At 33.1% G+C, this 17,667-nt stretch overlaps 1 pseudogene; it reads right to left on the bottom strand.

The window, feature by feature from the left end:
• Positions 1-6,881: 6,881 nt before the first annotated feature.
• LOC146883631 (uncharacterized) overlaps positions 6,882-17,667 on the bottom strand; it is a 29,283-nt pseudogene continuing 18,497 nt past the window's right edge.

The following is a 17,667-nucleotide window of genomic DNA, read 5'->3' as shown; positions in this document are numbered from 1 at the left end:
ACATCAGATGAAAATTTATTAAAAAAAAATGAAATAAAAGTGATAGAAAATATATTATTCTCCAGTAATTAGGCCAATTAAAAATGATTCTTCTATAATTATGTTAATCAAATCTATTTAATTAGGATTAACAAAAATTCTGTAATTATGTATAGCATAATTTCATATCTTTTGTAGATCATCCTGTTGTGTAAACATTCATCCCCAATGCATAATAAGACACACTTTCAAATCATCTCTCATCTCTCTTTCTTACATGGTATTCTAATATAAAAAATAACATCCCTTCTATTATGGAAATGGAGAAGGACCATTATGCTATGTAGGCCGAACTTTTTGAAACTCATGCTCAGCCTACTAGAGTTCTCAACCATATTATCCCTCAACCCGGAAAAGAACGTTCAACTCCAACTGATGTTGATCACGAATAGTGGACCACTCTTGATTCCACTATACTTCAATGGATCTACTCTACCATCTCTTTTGATCTTCTTGCCACTATCATGGAGAAAGGCTCCACATCCATGACTACATGGAATCGTTTAACTGCCATTTTTTAGGACAAGAATTCTCATGCTATTGCTCTCGAGCAGGATTTCTCTTCCATTCACATGGATAACTTTCCAAATGTTTCTACATAATGTCAACGACTCAAACAAATTTATGATCAGTTGGCAAATGTTGGTGCTCTTGGCAGCAGTCATCGTTTAGTATTGCAACTAGTATCTGGTTTGTCTGAGCCCTTGCACGATGTAGCCACCTTGATTCGTCATAGCAACCCTTTTCCATCCTTCCTCTAAGCTTGTGTATGCTGACTCTCAAGGAATCTAGTCTAGCGAAGATGCAAACCACTACTTCTCATACCTCCAAGCACACTTCAGCCCTACGAGACACTAATTAGTCCTCACAGCCACACTTCAATTGTCACTCACACAATCATTATGGGACCAGTTGCAAACGCAAAATCCAGGTCGCTCGACTGGACATAATCAGCGTAATGGATCTCACTCAAATGGTTCAATTGGTTCGTCTACTTCTACTATAGCTCATTCTCCATCTTGGTAGACACCTTAATCCTTTCCTTGCAATCCCTAGGGTTGGACTCCCCCTCCTTGTGGCATGCCTCCTTTTCCCTATCCCACAACATCTGGTACATCCACACTAGAGCCTCGTCTCACTCAGCGACATCACAAAGATGGTTCAATTCAAATTTCTTTAAACTTTAAAGTGCAATACAAAGTGAGAAGGGTTAGACAGAAGAGCAATGCACAAGATTTTTATACTGTTTCACTTAAACATGAGCTACATCCAATTAGTCAAGGTAACCTGAGACTGACTTTGCACTGTTTCATAATATTTACAAAGTTTACAACATTACACTTTCAAAATGTGCAAGAACACCACACAATGACTCTTGAATCACACCAACACAACAAGACACTTGTTGCATACCTGGAAAACCACCAGGCATAACCTAAAAGCTTGAGAAAGACCAAACCTCAGTGGTGGCACAACCTTGCCTACAAAAACCACTTTCTCCAAGATTCAAACATCACGCAAAAAGCTCCAAGAATGATCCAAGATCAATCTTTAACAATTGAACATCTGGATGATCACGAAAGAGAGAGAGTTTCACATATTTCAAATTAATCGGTTCATTTCACTTAACTTAAATGAAATCATTCGATTACAAGATAAATCAACTGATTGAATATGTACCAGTTAAGAATACTACAACAAACCTTTTAATTTGTTAAAAACCCATTCAACATATTAAAAGACATTATTTAACCTATTGAAAAACATTTCAACAAATTAAAAGACACAACTAAGACCCTATACATCTAATTAATGCTATAAGGTCTACAACATGAATACAATTCTTCAAGCTTGTTTACCCGATGAATAATCCAAATATAGAGCACACACACAAGGCTTGATCAACACGTGAAACATCAAATCCCCGCATCTTCATTAATGTAAGCATGGTTCCAACATGTTACAAGGCAATGACTTCATGTACCTTCATCAAATCTTCAAGCACCAAATCATCCAAGCTATTTGTGCCTACATTGTGCCCCTAATTTGATGAAGCCAATCTCCATGTCTCCATTGGATCAACCTTCATTTACTTGGACTCCATTGAATTGATGAAGTGCCATCTAAGCATCATCTTCCAACTTGGCTTGAACTTTGAACTTGAAAATTATTTCCAAGAGTAGTACACAATAGATAACAAGAACACACAGATAATGCTCCCCTATCAATAGTATGGGTTTTATCCAGATTTGATTTAGCATTTTCTTAGTTCAATTCCTTTAAATTCCAATTTTAATGCTCCCAAATTTTCTCCCCCTTTAGATTCATCAAAGAGAAGTAAAACATTAAGATCACAAACAAAGGATAAAGTTTCATTGATACATTGCAACAGAAACTGAAACAGTGAAGAAAAACATAAAATTGATGCAATCAACATGCTAAAATAGAAATCAGTCGACTAAAAAACTAATAGAACTCATAACAAGGCAACATAACCCTATGAATGCAATGAATGATCCTAAAGGCCAACACACTTAGTCATCATGAGGATTGTTTCTGGTCTGGAATGAAGTAAGCAAATTATAAATGTCATGGATTTGGCCATCCAAATCATTAAACCTCTCATTGCAAAAGGTATGATGTGCATCTTAAGACACATTGAGTTCATGCAGTTGGTGCAAAACCATCCTCTCAAATTGTGAGTACAAAGGGTCTTTGTCCTCTAGAGGGTTGTAGGGGATAATGTAAGGTGCATGCACATTGAAATTACACACCACAAATTCCATTTGATCAAACAAATAAGAAAAAAAGCAACACATGGCTAATTTAATAGCTATTAGGGGTAGTGTGTACCTGACCACAAAATGCTCTCTTTGACTAGGTTAGCTTTTGAATTTAATTCATTCAAAAATTTGCAATTCAAGTAAAATAAACACATAGATTTTCTAATTTAGTCGATTGAAAATTCAACAGAACATTAATATTTGCACACAGAATATGGTTAAGTGAAATTAACTCAGATTTGAAAATACAATCGATTAAAAATCGTGAAATTGAACTTTATATTCTCAGATACTAGTTTAATGAAATCAACACATAGAATTGTAAAAATAGCATATTAACATTTGAGACAAATTGTGTTTTCTGCATACAGTGGCATCTTAAGTAAAATCAATGCATAGATTTACAAGATCAATAGACTGAAAAATTTTAACAGATCATGATTTTTGTATGCAATAGCTATTTAAGTGATATGAATGTCTAGATTTGTAAAATCAACAAACTGAAAGTTTGAAAGATCAAATTTTTTCAAACAGAGATTGTTTTAAGTAAAATCAACACATAAAAATGAAAAATCAACAAGCTAAATACGACATACCACATTAGCTTATTTTAATGAGATCGATGCATGTCATAAAATTAACATGCTACAAACACATTAGAACACATTTTTCATGTCTTATATGCCTAGTTCAGTTCTTAGCTTGTTATATCTATCTCTAGCTAATGGTTTTGTAAACAAATCAGCCAATTAATTTTCAATTTTAACAATTTGAATTTCACAATCTCCCTTTTGAACATGGTCTCTTATGAAATGATACCTACTCTTTATGTGCTTGGTTTTAAAATGTTGTATTGGATTATTGGTTAAGTTGATGGCACTAGTATTATCATAATACAAGGGTACCTTGCTTAGCTTTACACCATAGTCCTTGATGGACCTTGTAGCATGAAAATGAAGAGGAGAAGGTCCATGGCTGTAGTGGAAATGGAGTGAAATGGAGGAGTGGATTCAAGCTTGGAGGCTCTTGAAGCAATGAAGGTGAAATGGAGAGGAAACCTAGAAGATAAATCTATTCTAGGGAAGGAGGCTAGAGGAGTTCTTGGTAGAAACTCGTCTACCAAAGTGACTCTAGAGGTAATAGGTGGAGTATTGTCAACACTTAGTCTATTACCAATCCAAAGTAACCAAATACAATAGTAGAACCCCATTTATAGGAATCATGGCTGGCCAAATGAAATGAAAATGTATCATCAAATGAAATGGAGATGTAGCTTGGAGAAGAAGCACAAAGGTAGGTCATGTGATGCAAAAGAGGAAGGAATCTAATGCCATGTGGCAAAGTTACACTCTTCTTGCATACACCAAGTGGACAAGAGGCTCTCCAAAGCCTTGTCCTCCAAGATCATTCTTGGCCAAGGGATTTGAATTGGGCTTGCATTTGCCCAATTTTGAAACTAAACAATAAAGTACTTTAGTATTTTTATTCTATAACATGGCCTAACATGTGGCCCAAAATAAAAGCTATTCTAATGCTCCAATAATGTGTGCTCTCATATTTTGATGTCTTCTTTAGCCCATGAGAATAGCATAGGAAGCCAATGATGAATTTGATCCTCTTGAGGCAATCCCATTTGGATCCTTCTAAGCATGCCTCTTGTTATTGGGCTTCTTGGTGGGCTTTGGGCTTGAGATGCATGTAGGCCTAAGATTGGGCCTTGAGCATGATATGGGCCTATAGGATCTTCATCAGTCCATGAGTTGATGTGTCAACCATATGACTTGTGCACATCCATGTCTAGTTGCTATGTATTCAGCTTCAGTAGTGGAGAGTGCCACACATGCTTGATTTTTGTTATTCCATGAGATTAGACTTGTTTAATTTGTGTATACACAACTTTGTCTAATGTATATTATTAGACTTTTTTAACCAATGTATTGACATACTCGTCTAGTGTTTGTTCGTAGACTCGTTTAATTAGTGTTTGGACACAATATGTCCATACACTGGTTAATTTGTGTATGCACATGCTTATTTAATATATATTGTTAGATTTGTCTAATCAATGTATAAACATACTCGTCTAGTGTTTATTGGTATAATCATTTAATATGTGAATGCACAAACTTGTCTAATGTATATTGTTAGACTATTTAATCAATGTGTAGACATACTCGTCTAGTGTCTCTTGGTAGACTCATTTAATTAGTGTATTGACAAATAGTGGCGAAACTTGAACAAAAAATTTAGGGGTGCCAAATTATATTTGTTATATATAATTTTTTTTAGTTAGAAAAAAAGCTCTTCATTTTTTCTCTTCATTTCCTCTACTTAAAACAAGCACACACAATAGTAGAATTCAAAAAATTATGATTATCATTCGCTATTATATCATGCTATTATATCATGATACCACACCATGAATACCATTTTAGATAAGCCCTTCGTACCTCATCAATTTGATTTGGTGGTATTGTCAAATTTGAGGACGCTTTTCCTATATCGCATTCTAATGATTTTTTAAATTCATTATATGTAACTCAAAGAACTTTAGAGATTTATTTTTCATTGTCTTGAGTTCTTGGTTTTCATGAAATTTTTAAAGTTTTATTAACGTAGATGCATTTTTTTTCATCTTTATCACAAACCTTCCTTTTTAAAAAAAAGAATCATTTTTTTTACTCTTTATCATAATCTTTCTAATATAAATTTATCACCTCTCGTCCATTTAAAAAATAAAATTTATATTCACAAATCACAATTATCACAATGCAAAACATAACAAAACTCATACCACTTTAATTAAATAAGCAACATGGTATAAATTCAAAACTTAAAAAAAAATTACCATAAGCAGCGAAAAACACAAAATCCCTAAATTTCATAAGGGTTATAATAATTTGGGAAAATTATAAATAAGGTTCATACGAATTTCATAAAAGAATCCCTAAAATCATAATTAGGATTTATACTAATTTGGGATAAACTTAATTTGAGAGAAACATCCTAAATATAATCATCAATCTAACATAAATAAATCATAATAAGATAGTAACCTTGTTCTGTGAGAGATCACACTACAAAAAAATTATTATTTAGTGGAGGTTTTTTTTTCAATCTATGGAGGTTTTCACCCTCTGCAAATTAATTTGCGGGGGTTTTTTAAACCTCCACATTTAGAGTCGCCACAAGTTATTTGTGGAGGTTTTGAGTAACCCCTGGTATCCGAGTTATATTACAGAGGTTATTTTGTGGAGGGTTTTAACCTCTTCTATTGGTGTCTATTATTTTGTGGAGGGTTGAAACCTCCTTTATCTGTAATTACCCACCTGCATTTAGAATTTATTAATTAATGAAATTATCTTTATGATAATAAATAAATAAAATATGTAAATTTGTTAAGTACACAAAAATTAACCAAAATTAATTTTATTGATGATTTGATAAAGTATTAACATTTACAATGTAAATATAAAAAAATACATAATGTTGAAAAAAGAAAATACATAATCTTATAAATATAAAAACTGAGTTTAGAGTTTAAAGCTACTCAAACAAAGATTAATCTATTGATCCCTTCGTTGTTCTTCTTCGTAGTCCTCTGTCGATTCTTTCTCAAAAAGAGAACGATAACTCTTTGAATAAGGCTTACATTATTAAGTGATGAATATTTCTGGAGAGATTATTTCTGGAGATGATCAGAGAGTATTTCTAGAGAGCAATGACAACAATTTCTTATGCTGTTGGAAAGTTCTATCAGTACTTTCGATACCTCTGATGCAAGTCAAATGCAAGGGTCCTTGAACATGGCTTTCACATATCATGGTGTCTGAAAACATTTTCAAATCAAAGTATGTAAATTATAGTGTTAGTTAAACTGCTTGTCCAAAGCACAATATTATAGTGAAAAACAATGGCCAGAGCCACACGAGTATTTCTAAATTAACCCATAAATAACAATGACTTATCAACACTTACTATATTATTAGCATGAAAGCTCACATCTTGGATAATGCTAAAAGCATCTTTGATAGCCAGCGGTATGATACCAGTACAATTTTAGTCTCCCTGCAAAAATCATTATTAAAATGTAAATAAAAAAACACAACTTTAAAGATCTAGTAAATTTATAAAAATACATCACGAAGAAGATTCTAGGAAAATACATCAATGTGTTAATTTCATAAGAAATGGTAAAGAAGATACGTAGATCACTTAACTTTTACCTTTGATTTGATCATATAACTTTTCACAAGAAAATAGTCATGTTTATTTTAATATGTAAATAGATTATTTTTAATCTATGCAATTTTAGAGGATAAAAAGTAAAATAGAAAACTAAAACTCATGCATACGTATGAACTAAAAATTATTGAATTGATATTTATAAGAATCAAAATAAAATAATTCTTCATTGTAGAAATTGAAAGGAAAAGTTTTTAAAACTATAAATGATTAAGCCTAAAGTTAATATTACTCTATTATAGATAAAAGACAAAGAGATTAAAATTAACATGACTGCAAACATGACAGAACTATGATTTCTCAAGTAACATGAAAGAGTTCAGACATTAAGCAATTGCTAGCAAAAGGGCACTATGAAGTTTTGAAGTCAATCTTTTTCATTCTCCATTAAAAAGTAAGTATATTAATAGTTCTTTTAATTTCTTCCTAATGGTAACTTAATTACCTGGTGTAGTGGTGCTTTAGGCATGAATACCATTATTTTAATTAATTTCATGTTAAGAAAAGAAAGTAGTAGTTCAATTGATTTCTATTAATCTTATGTATAGTACCTGATATCCTCCCACGGAGTGAATAACAATGCAAGCATTAGCAAAGTCAATAAGCCAATAAGGCTCATAAAACCCAAACCCTGTTGAGAGATTCTCAAGTGTTTGATTTCCAAAAGCTGCATATCCAAAGCATCCACACAAGGCACAAACAGACAGATTATGATTAAGTAGAGCATGTTCATACAACTAACAAGGGCATCTTTCAGTCTTAATAGAAATGCAAAAATCCTCACCTCATATTTCTCCATTTCTTGTTTCCACATAGTAGCGTCCCAGAAGTCAACTCCCACGACTCTACAATACGTTCCCACTTTTAAATCGGTGTGCTTTTTCACGACTTCAGATTGCTAAAGTGAATCATTAACAACAAGTTAAAAAGACAAAATACAAAATGCCAAGAAGCAAAAGTACTGATCCGTCACAAGGCAATCAAAAGTTTCAGGCAGTGGAAGTGGTTTAACACCTCTAACCTGCAAAACCAACAGAAAGATCAATGTAAGTTTGCATGATCATAAAGAGGCGTAGGATGAAAAGGCACTCCACCAAGTCTGCTATCAAGAAATGAGTGCAAAAAACTCTATAGAACTCTTTCTGGTGTCCCTGGAGAGAAAACAACATCAACTCCACACCTCTTCTTTTGTGCTTAGTTTCTCAATGCATTCAAATAAAAAAATTTAGTCCACAGTACAACCACCACTAATCACATCACTACAAAAAATCAAGTTTCTTAACTTCGATGCAATTAGGAGATAAAACTATGATTCATTTTGTGGTCATGACAATAAGGAATCAAGATACAGGACACAAATGTATGAAACTATGCAACGAAAATATAAAAATGTTGCAATCCAAGCACCTTTAGCAACATCACATAAAGCTCACTCGATTCATCAAAGTCTCCTTTTCAACACTGTTGTTTGCCCACTGTACTTAACATCTAACCAACAAAAATGACGTAACCTAGAGGAGCAGAACCCTACAGATACAACATCAATATGAATTTCTCAAACATCAGGTATTTCTACTAAAATTGGGGAGGTGGAATTCAATAAAATCATCCAAAGAAACTCAAAATGTAAAACCATAAATCATCACTTACTTGACCAAAAAAAACCAATTCTCGAAGATGCAGAGTCTCTTTTCTCACGTGAGCGTCAGAGTCGAGACATAGAGGGAACGATGATCGGTGCCGCTACGTGATGCCTCAGTCGAATGAAGGACGCACAGTGTTTGGATTGGGACGTTGTTCCTAGGTATCTCACAACTTGAAGCTGGTTCGGGAAGGGTGAAGGGTTTTGTGCAATGGCAAACGAAGAACGAAACAGTGAAGGTTTAGAAATGCAAAGGAGGGAAGGAGTGAAAAAACGAGGGAAGGAAAAAAAAAGGTGAAAAAAAAAGAATCACAGATAACCTCCTCCAAATAGAATGAAAACCCCTGCTATTATTTTCATTTTAGATAATCTGTAAAATCATTCCAAGTAATGTTAATTTGTCGAGGTTTCTTACGACCTCCGCAAAATAACCTCTCCTAAAATCAAATTTTTTTGTAGTGTCATACAAGAATGTATACTTCAATCTCAATCTATGTGTTTCCCAACCTCTATTTCCCAATCTATCTCTTTGAATTTATTTCTCCTCATACACTTTTATGATAATTTACATGGTGGAAAGATCTTATAGTCAGAAAAAAACCCTAATCTCTTTTATAAATCAATGTCTCCATTAAATTTTTTTATTTTATCTTTTATTATAATTTTTCTCAATATAAACTTAATATAAATAATATATAAATATAATTTTAAAAAATATATAAAAATATATAAAAAATAAATTCTAAAAAAAATAAAATTGAGGGAGTCGCGGCTCCGCTGTCACCACATAGTTCCGCCATTATAGACAAAGTCATCTAATCAATTATATCATGAGAAGATTTTAAATTTTAGAATTTATTAGTGCTATTTAAGAACAAAAATAATATTTTATTAGATATTAAATGACAAAGTTGAAATATATTTGCATTTTTACAGTAAACTAGCTTAAAAAAATTAAATGGATACAAGAGAAAAATAACTCTTTAGAAAGAATATAATTTATTCTTTAATAGATAATAGATTATTTTACAAAATAAATTAAAATATATTTGTTAAATTTAATTTTATTAAATGACTACGTAATGAAAAAATGTTAACATAAAAAGAAGTAGTATAAAACTAAAAAACTAACAATTGTGAAATGTAACACCCCATTTAATTTAATAAGCGAAATTAAAGGAAGCGTCACATAAAGATAACATACTAGCGTAGTCCTGGAGTTTAAAACTCAACTCCTTACAACCCAAGGCACACCACGATGCCCAAAAGAAAACTGGATAAAGAGTTTAACAAAAGTATATAAATCCAAGGACGAACAAATACATGGGCCGTAGCCCTAAAGAAACTCATAAAGAAATTAAAGACCAGTCCATGCGAACTATGCAGCGGAACCACCACCTCCCTGTTGCCCACGGGTGTTCCTCGCATGTGCTCACACCAACAAGTTGATGATCATCGCAAAAGAGAGTACCACACAGCAGAACACACAAGAATAAAAGTAGGGTAAGCTAGAGCACAAAATAATATCATCAAGTAATCTATTACACTTTCACAATCAACCATACATAAACACTCAACATGTTATGACTCTCAAACCAAAACACTAAGGACTCGTCTCGACTCATCCGGATACATACAATCTAGTCGGATTCAGCGGATGCTTGCACTTATGGTGGATACCTCTGCTCACCCTCGAGCTGCTCACCCCCGAGCTGTGTGTTACAAGTGTTACAATGAATCAATTTCCCTCACCACAAGGTTAGCCCTTAATGAATTACAGGCCTCCTGCTACTCTCACCACAAGAGTCAGTCTGCTCTAAGTGAGACTAATTGACCCTTTAGAGTGTCAGGATGCAGCCTTACCTTGAATCCTTACCAAATCATACAGATGGGGCACCACCATAGACACCCACTAACAGGGGCCATGGGATTACGTCCCGACCACTGAAGCACGACCCTGAAGCCTCACCTAGAGACTCCAAGGGATTACGTACTGACCACTTACCAATATATATAAACAGCCAAGAAATAAACACATACATCATGCATAGAAACTTCATACCAACATCCATAACCAACCCTTATTTATCATAGGTTAAATCGATACCAACTCGTCATTACCAACCATGAGTAAAATGCTTCCTCTCATACCAATACCATGCTATTGGGTTACCAACCATCAAGGTCCATTGTTGCTTATGCCAAATTTGTGACCACACACACATATATATGTATCCAACTTCTCATGTACAATTCATATAGAAATCATGCCAAGCTCACAATTCCCCACATATAATCCTCTCCCAATCATGCATATTCATTCCCATTAAGCCTTCATACAATAACTCATATAAGCACAAGTTAAACATCCAAGCACAGAGGGAAAAACAACTCGGGACGCATCCTCGCCCAGCTCTTTGCTCAGGCTGGAGGGTCTCGCTCAAGCGAAAAGGACTCTCGCTCATGCGAGCTCCCCTCCGCCTAGGCGAGAACACGACAAGGAGGACAATAGCCCCTGGGCAATCTCGCTTAGGCGAGACCCTTTCTGCCTAAGCGAGACATTCGCTCGCTCAAAACGAGGGTTTGGTCGCCTGAGCGACAACTTGCGTAGAAAACCCTAGGCGAGCCTCTGCTCATCTCGCCTAGGTGAGGCCAGCTCGCTTGGGCGAGATTATCAGTGTTTGCCACTACTTGCACCTGCATAACACACACACATGCCAAATAGAAACTCTAGACAGTCCAGGCATTCATGGCAGCACACAAACTCAAGAAAACAATGAAATTACAATGGTATAGGTCAAAATCACACCAGACAAAGAGGTTCTAGCTTCCCTTACCTAGAACGAGCTAGTTTTAATGCCTCGACACCGAACAACGAAGTACCACAGCTCTAGGAGAAGATCACAGAGCTGGAAAAAGTGAACATAGGGCGTTTACTACTGAAGCTCTAACACTACACACGGAAATAGGACCAGAGATTTAGAAGTATGGATTGGGAATACTTACGTGAGTCAAGAACGGAGTCAAGCGGAACGTGAACTGAAGGTATGCTTTGGAACCCTAGCATAGGCACCAGCAACTCTAAGAGAAAGGGATCTGTTTTTACGAAAGTGAACAAAACGTTTAGGGTTAGGGCACATTAGGTTTGATTTCGTTTTAGGCCAACCCTCGAGCCCATTAGATTGGGACAGCCCTTGAAAATTAAGGCAACAAAAAAAAAACTGGGCCTTACATGAAACATGTCAACAAAATAAACATGGGTAAGATGGTAACTTCTCTAGTATCTTTTTTTCTTAGATTACTAGTACATTGACCCGTGCGTACGCATGAGGCGTATTTGTTTTATTTTGTATATTAAAATAATAAAATAGTAAAAGTATTATGTAATGAAATATTATAAAAATTAAGTTATATTGTTGTAAATGTTGTTATTAAAGTAACAAAATAGTAAATCTAAGTGATGTAATAATAATTTCAGTTTTAAATATAATAAATAGAATTGATATCACAATATAATACAGTTAATTCATTCTACGAAATGATTATAATAGCCTATGATCCGTGCGAACATTTTTTTATTTTTTTTATTCTAAATTTTTTTAGAATAATAATATAATTGTTATTATATTTATTTAACCATTAATAATACTAATAATAATATTAATATAAATTATAAATTATAAAAAATTAAAAGATTAAAACTCTATTTAGCAAAAATATTTAGCATAACAACATTTTCTATAATTAAAAAAAGCACACTTATAATAATAACACCATTATGAATAATAATAATAATAATAATAATAATAATAATAATAAAAATAAAAATAATAATAATGATACCAATAATAATAATAATATTTATGCTATAAATATTAATATTAATGCTAATATTAAGGCTAATGTCAGCTATAATAATCTATAATTATATATAAAGATATACATTAACAACAAAACTAATAAAAATGACAAGTAATTTAAATACAATCTTGTAGTAAATTAATTTAAGAAGTGTGTCTAACTATAATAATAATAATAATAATAAAAATAATAATAATAATACCATTATAATAATATCTCGTAGTGATAATAATAATAATAATAATAATAATAATAATAATAATACAATAACTACATATATAAAGATATATACATTTGTTGGGTCCTCTTTTGTTAAATTAAAATAATTATTGTAAGGCCCATTTCTTCTCTCAGCCCTAAAAGTTAGTGGGCTGCCCTACAGTATTGGGCCTAAAGGCCGGCCCACAGTATAAGTCCTTAGGTCTGCCCTAAACCTAATGTACTCTACCATTTTCAGAAAAGTTTGCCCTTGCCTTGAGCTGCAGCCGCCTTGCACTTCCGCTAGGGTTCCGTTCGACTGTCACGTAAGCTAAAGGGGCTTCTACTCCATGTAAGTGTCTCCCCCAGCCGTACTGATTCCCTTTTCGCTACGTTGTTTCATATTTCCAGTTAACAAGCCTCTGTTGACTCAATTTCCCTTATTCTTTTTCGCTGTCCTGCCAGTTCTGCGAGCCATCCTTGGGTTGGTGCACTCCGAGGTCCCGTGTCGAAGCTCCGTTATCCCTCTTCCAGGTACGGGAAGTTAGGGTTCTAGTTTCGAGTCTTTTTAGAACTGTTTTTGCGTTGGTTGTTGATTGTATGGTTGGATCTGTCGTTTTGATGTGTGAAAATACTTTGTATGTGTTGTTCGGTCGGAAAACATGGCTGTGCAGTGAAGAACAGTGGCGAGACCTGTTAATCTCGCCCAGGCGAGTCAGTCTCGCCTAAGCGAGATGAAACAGGGAGCTCGCCTAGAGTTCCTGCGCGAAAAGTCGCCCAGGCGGCTCGCTCAACTTTTGAGCGAGCAGGCAACTCGCCCAGGCGAGAGGGATCTCGCTTAAGCGAGATCCCGCGTTGCTCATGCTTCTGCTCTTGTGCCCTCGCCTAGGTGAGGGGGAGGCTCGCCTGAGCGAGACCCCTCAGCCTGAGCGAGGTGTTGGGCGAGACAGTGCTGTGATTTGGATGTTTGATGGTTCCCGAGGAATTTATCTTGGTTGAGTATGATTGTGTAATGATGGATATGTATATAATAGAATATTCTGCATGATTGGCATGAGTTATGAACGACGTATGATGGGTTGGGTATGATATTGACATGTGGAATGAATGAATGGATTGGAACTAAAGGAATACGTGATTAATATGAGATGGGACCCTAGATTCATGGGGTGGTGATGATCCGAGGTATGGATTCGAAATCTGACGCGTATGAGGAATTAATCTCAAGGGTTGGTATGGAAATGTAAATATGGTGTTAATATTCTCTTATTGCTGAATTATGACTGTTAGTCCGTGTCAGCGTGTAGATTCCTTGGGGTCTCTAGGTGAGATCTCTGGGGTCGCGCTTCAGTGGTCGGGACGTAATTCCATGGCCCCTGTTAGTGGGTGCCCATGGTGGTGCCCCATCTGTATAACTAGGTAAGGATTCAAGGTAAGGACTGCATCCTGACACTCTAAGGGGCCAGTTAGTCTCACTTAGAGCAGACTGACTCCTATGGTGAGAGTAGCAGGAGGCCTGAAATTCATTAAGGGCTAATCTTGTGGTGAGGGAGATTTGATTCATCGTAACACTTGTAACACATAGCTCGGAGATGAGCAGCTCAGAGTCGAGCAGGGGTATTCACCACAAGTGCAAGCATCCGCTGAATCCGACTAAGTTATACGTATCCGGATGAGTCGAGTCGTAGTGTATTGAATGAAGAGTCATAACATGTTTGGTTGCTATGTGGATATGAGATGAGGAAAATATATTTGACTGCATGATGAATATGTTGTTGGCTCTAGCTTACCCGTTTTGTTGCATGGTTGTGATGTATGTGGCTGTTCTCTCTTGCGATGATCATCAACTTGGTTGATGGGAGCAGATGGGCGAGGTTCTCATGGGCAACAAGGGAATGGCGACTCCGCTACTTAGCCATTTGGGCTGGATCTCACACTTCTTTCTTTTGTGTTTTCTTTAGGGCTATGGCCCCTGTATTCGTGGTTTTTAGATTGTAACTTTTAGTTAAACAGCTATCCTACTTTTGTTGGCATCGTGGTGTGCCTAGTTTTGTAGGGGTGATGTTGGGAACCCCAGGACTGCGTTGTTATGCTATCTTATGTGTGGCGTTTCCTTTAATTGCGTTTATAAATTAAATGGGACGTTACAATTATTCATAATAAAAATTATTTGTCCATTTTATCATTTTAATAATTTTAGTAACTATTTTTTTAATTCAAATAATTACACAGATATAAAAACAAATTGAACAACAAAACAAATAAAAAGTGCAAGTAATTGAGATATGATCCCATAGTAAATAAATGTAAAATGTGTGTTTAACTATAATAATAATAATAATAATAATTATTATTATTATTATTATTATTATTATAATAACAATAATAATAATAGATAATAATAAAAATAATAACACTAAAATAATATTGCGTAGTGATAATAATAATAATAATAATAATAATACAACTACATATATAAAGAGATAAACATCTTTGGTGTCCTTTTCTGTTTTTTCAATTTTATCCTCTGAATTGTTATTTTTTAAACTTAAATAATTATTTAAAATAAAAAAATTTATTTCAGTTTTATTATTTTACTAATTTTAGTAACTATTTTTTTGAATTTGATATAATTATTCAAATGTAAAATGGTCAAGTAATTGAAACATGACTCATATAGATAGTAAGTAAAAGTAAAATGTGTATGTAACCATAATAATAAAAATAAGGTTAAAATACTCCGATGGTCCTCGTTTTGGTTCAAAAATCTCAAATTGGTCCTCGAATTTTAATTGATCTTAATTTCGTCCTCATTTTTGTAAATGTGTTTTAAATCAACCCAGTGTCAAAATTATTAACGTTAACTTCATTTTAATTATCTAACGTGGCTTTATTCATTATTTTGAGGACTGAAAAATTGGTAGTGGACCCTAATAATTAAAACAAGCACCGTCCTTGAAACCCTAAATTACTGAATTAGGGATTGAAATTGGGTGCTGAAGGATCGCGACTGCGAGGGCGACTCCCATTGCGTCAATGCCGTGAACGTCGACGAAGGTGAGATTCAGCGTCGTCGAAGGTGAGGTCGAACATTTCAGAGGTCAATTTTCGAGCTTTAGTGTCGTTGATCGTAGTCGTTCTTGAGTGCCACACCGTGAAGGTGAGTATGACTTCATCCTTTTCATCGCAATAGCAAACAGGTGTTAAATCGAACCTCCTCACCGCACCGCCATGAGAAAAAACGCTGGAATTTTTCATCTCCCAATCATTGCAAGTGCAGGACGAGCAAGAATGAGAGGGAGACATTACCAATCTTATCAAATCAGAACGCACGAGACAACTTCACCTCACCTTTTTCAAACCCTAAGCTTCAAATGTTATGAACATAAACTCTTTTTAAAAGAGAAACCAAGAACACATGTGCCAAAACAACTGAATGACACATCAGAATACACAAAACAGTCACATCATCAGGAATAAATGCCGTTTGTCAACTGATAACGGAAAGGGTTGATTTAAAACACATTTACAAAAATGAGGACGAAATTGAGATCAATTAAAATTTGAGGACCAATTTGAGATTTTTGAACCAAAACGAGGACCATCAGAGTATTTTAACCTAATAATAATAATAATAATAATAATAATAATAATAATAATAATAATAACTATTATAATAATTATAGTTTTAATTAATAATAACAGTAGTAATAATAAAAATAATAATAGTAATATAATAATAGAAATAATTATAGTTAATAATGATAATAATAATACTTATAGTTGGTAGTAATACTGATCATAATAATTATAGTTGATAACAACAATTATAGTTAATAATAATAATTATTATTATTATAATTAGAGCTGATAATAATAATAACAATAATTAGTTATAATTGATAATAATAACAATAATATAAAAATAAAATAATGAATATCATGAAAATTAAGTTATATTGTTGTAAATGTTATTATTAATGAAATGAAGTTGTAAATTCAGTTTTAAATATAATAAATAAAATTAATATCATAATATGGTGCAGTTAATTGATTTTACAAAATAATTATAATAGTATATGACTTGTGTGTGCACACACTTTTTTTATTTATTTTAAATATGTTTAGAATAATAATATAATTATTATTATATTTATTTAACCATTAAAAATAATAGTAATAATATTAATATAAATTATAAATTATAAAATTTTTAAAAGATTAAAAATATATTTAGCAAAAGTATTTAGTATAATAATGTTTTTATAATTAAAATAAAAACACTTATACTAATAACATCACTATGAATACTAATAATAATAATAATAACAATAATAATGTTTATGCTATAAATATTAATGTCAATGCAAAATACCAAGGGTAATGTTGGCATACTAATAATATATAATTATATATAAAGATATATACATCAACAACAAAACAATTAAGAAGGACAACTAATTGAAATATGATTTCGTAGTAAATAAAATTAAGATGTGTGTCTAACTATAATAAAAATAATAATACCATTATAATAATAATAATAATAATAATAATAATAATAATAATAATATCCCGTAGTGATAATAATAATAATAATAATAATAATAATAATATCCCGTAGTGATAATAATAATAATAATAATAATAATAATACACTAACTAAATAGATAAAGAGATAAACATCTTTGGTGTCTTTTTTATTTTATCAATTTTATCTTCTTAATTATTATATTTTAAATTTAAATAATTATTTATAATAAAAAAAATATTTTTCACTTTTATTATTTTACTAATTTTAGTAACTATTTTTTTAAATTGAAATAATTGTTCAAATGGAAAGATAAATGAACAACAAAACAATTAAAAATGACAAGTAATTGAAACATGATTCCTACA

Source organism: Vigna unguiculata, chromosome 9 (genome assembly GCF_037176805.1).
Source record: "Vigna unguiculata cultivar grain cowpea cultivar isolate G323 ecotype 2 chromosome 9, ASM3717680v1, whole genome shotgun sequence".
NCBI lineage: Eukaryota > Viridiplantae > Streptophyta > Magnoliopsida > Fabales > Fabaceae > Vigna > Vigna unguiculata.
The sequence above is the reverse complement of the archived record's forward strand: the minus strand, read 5'-3'. Positions and strand labels throughout refer to the sequence as shown.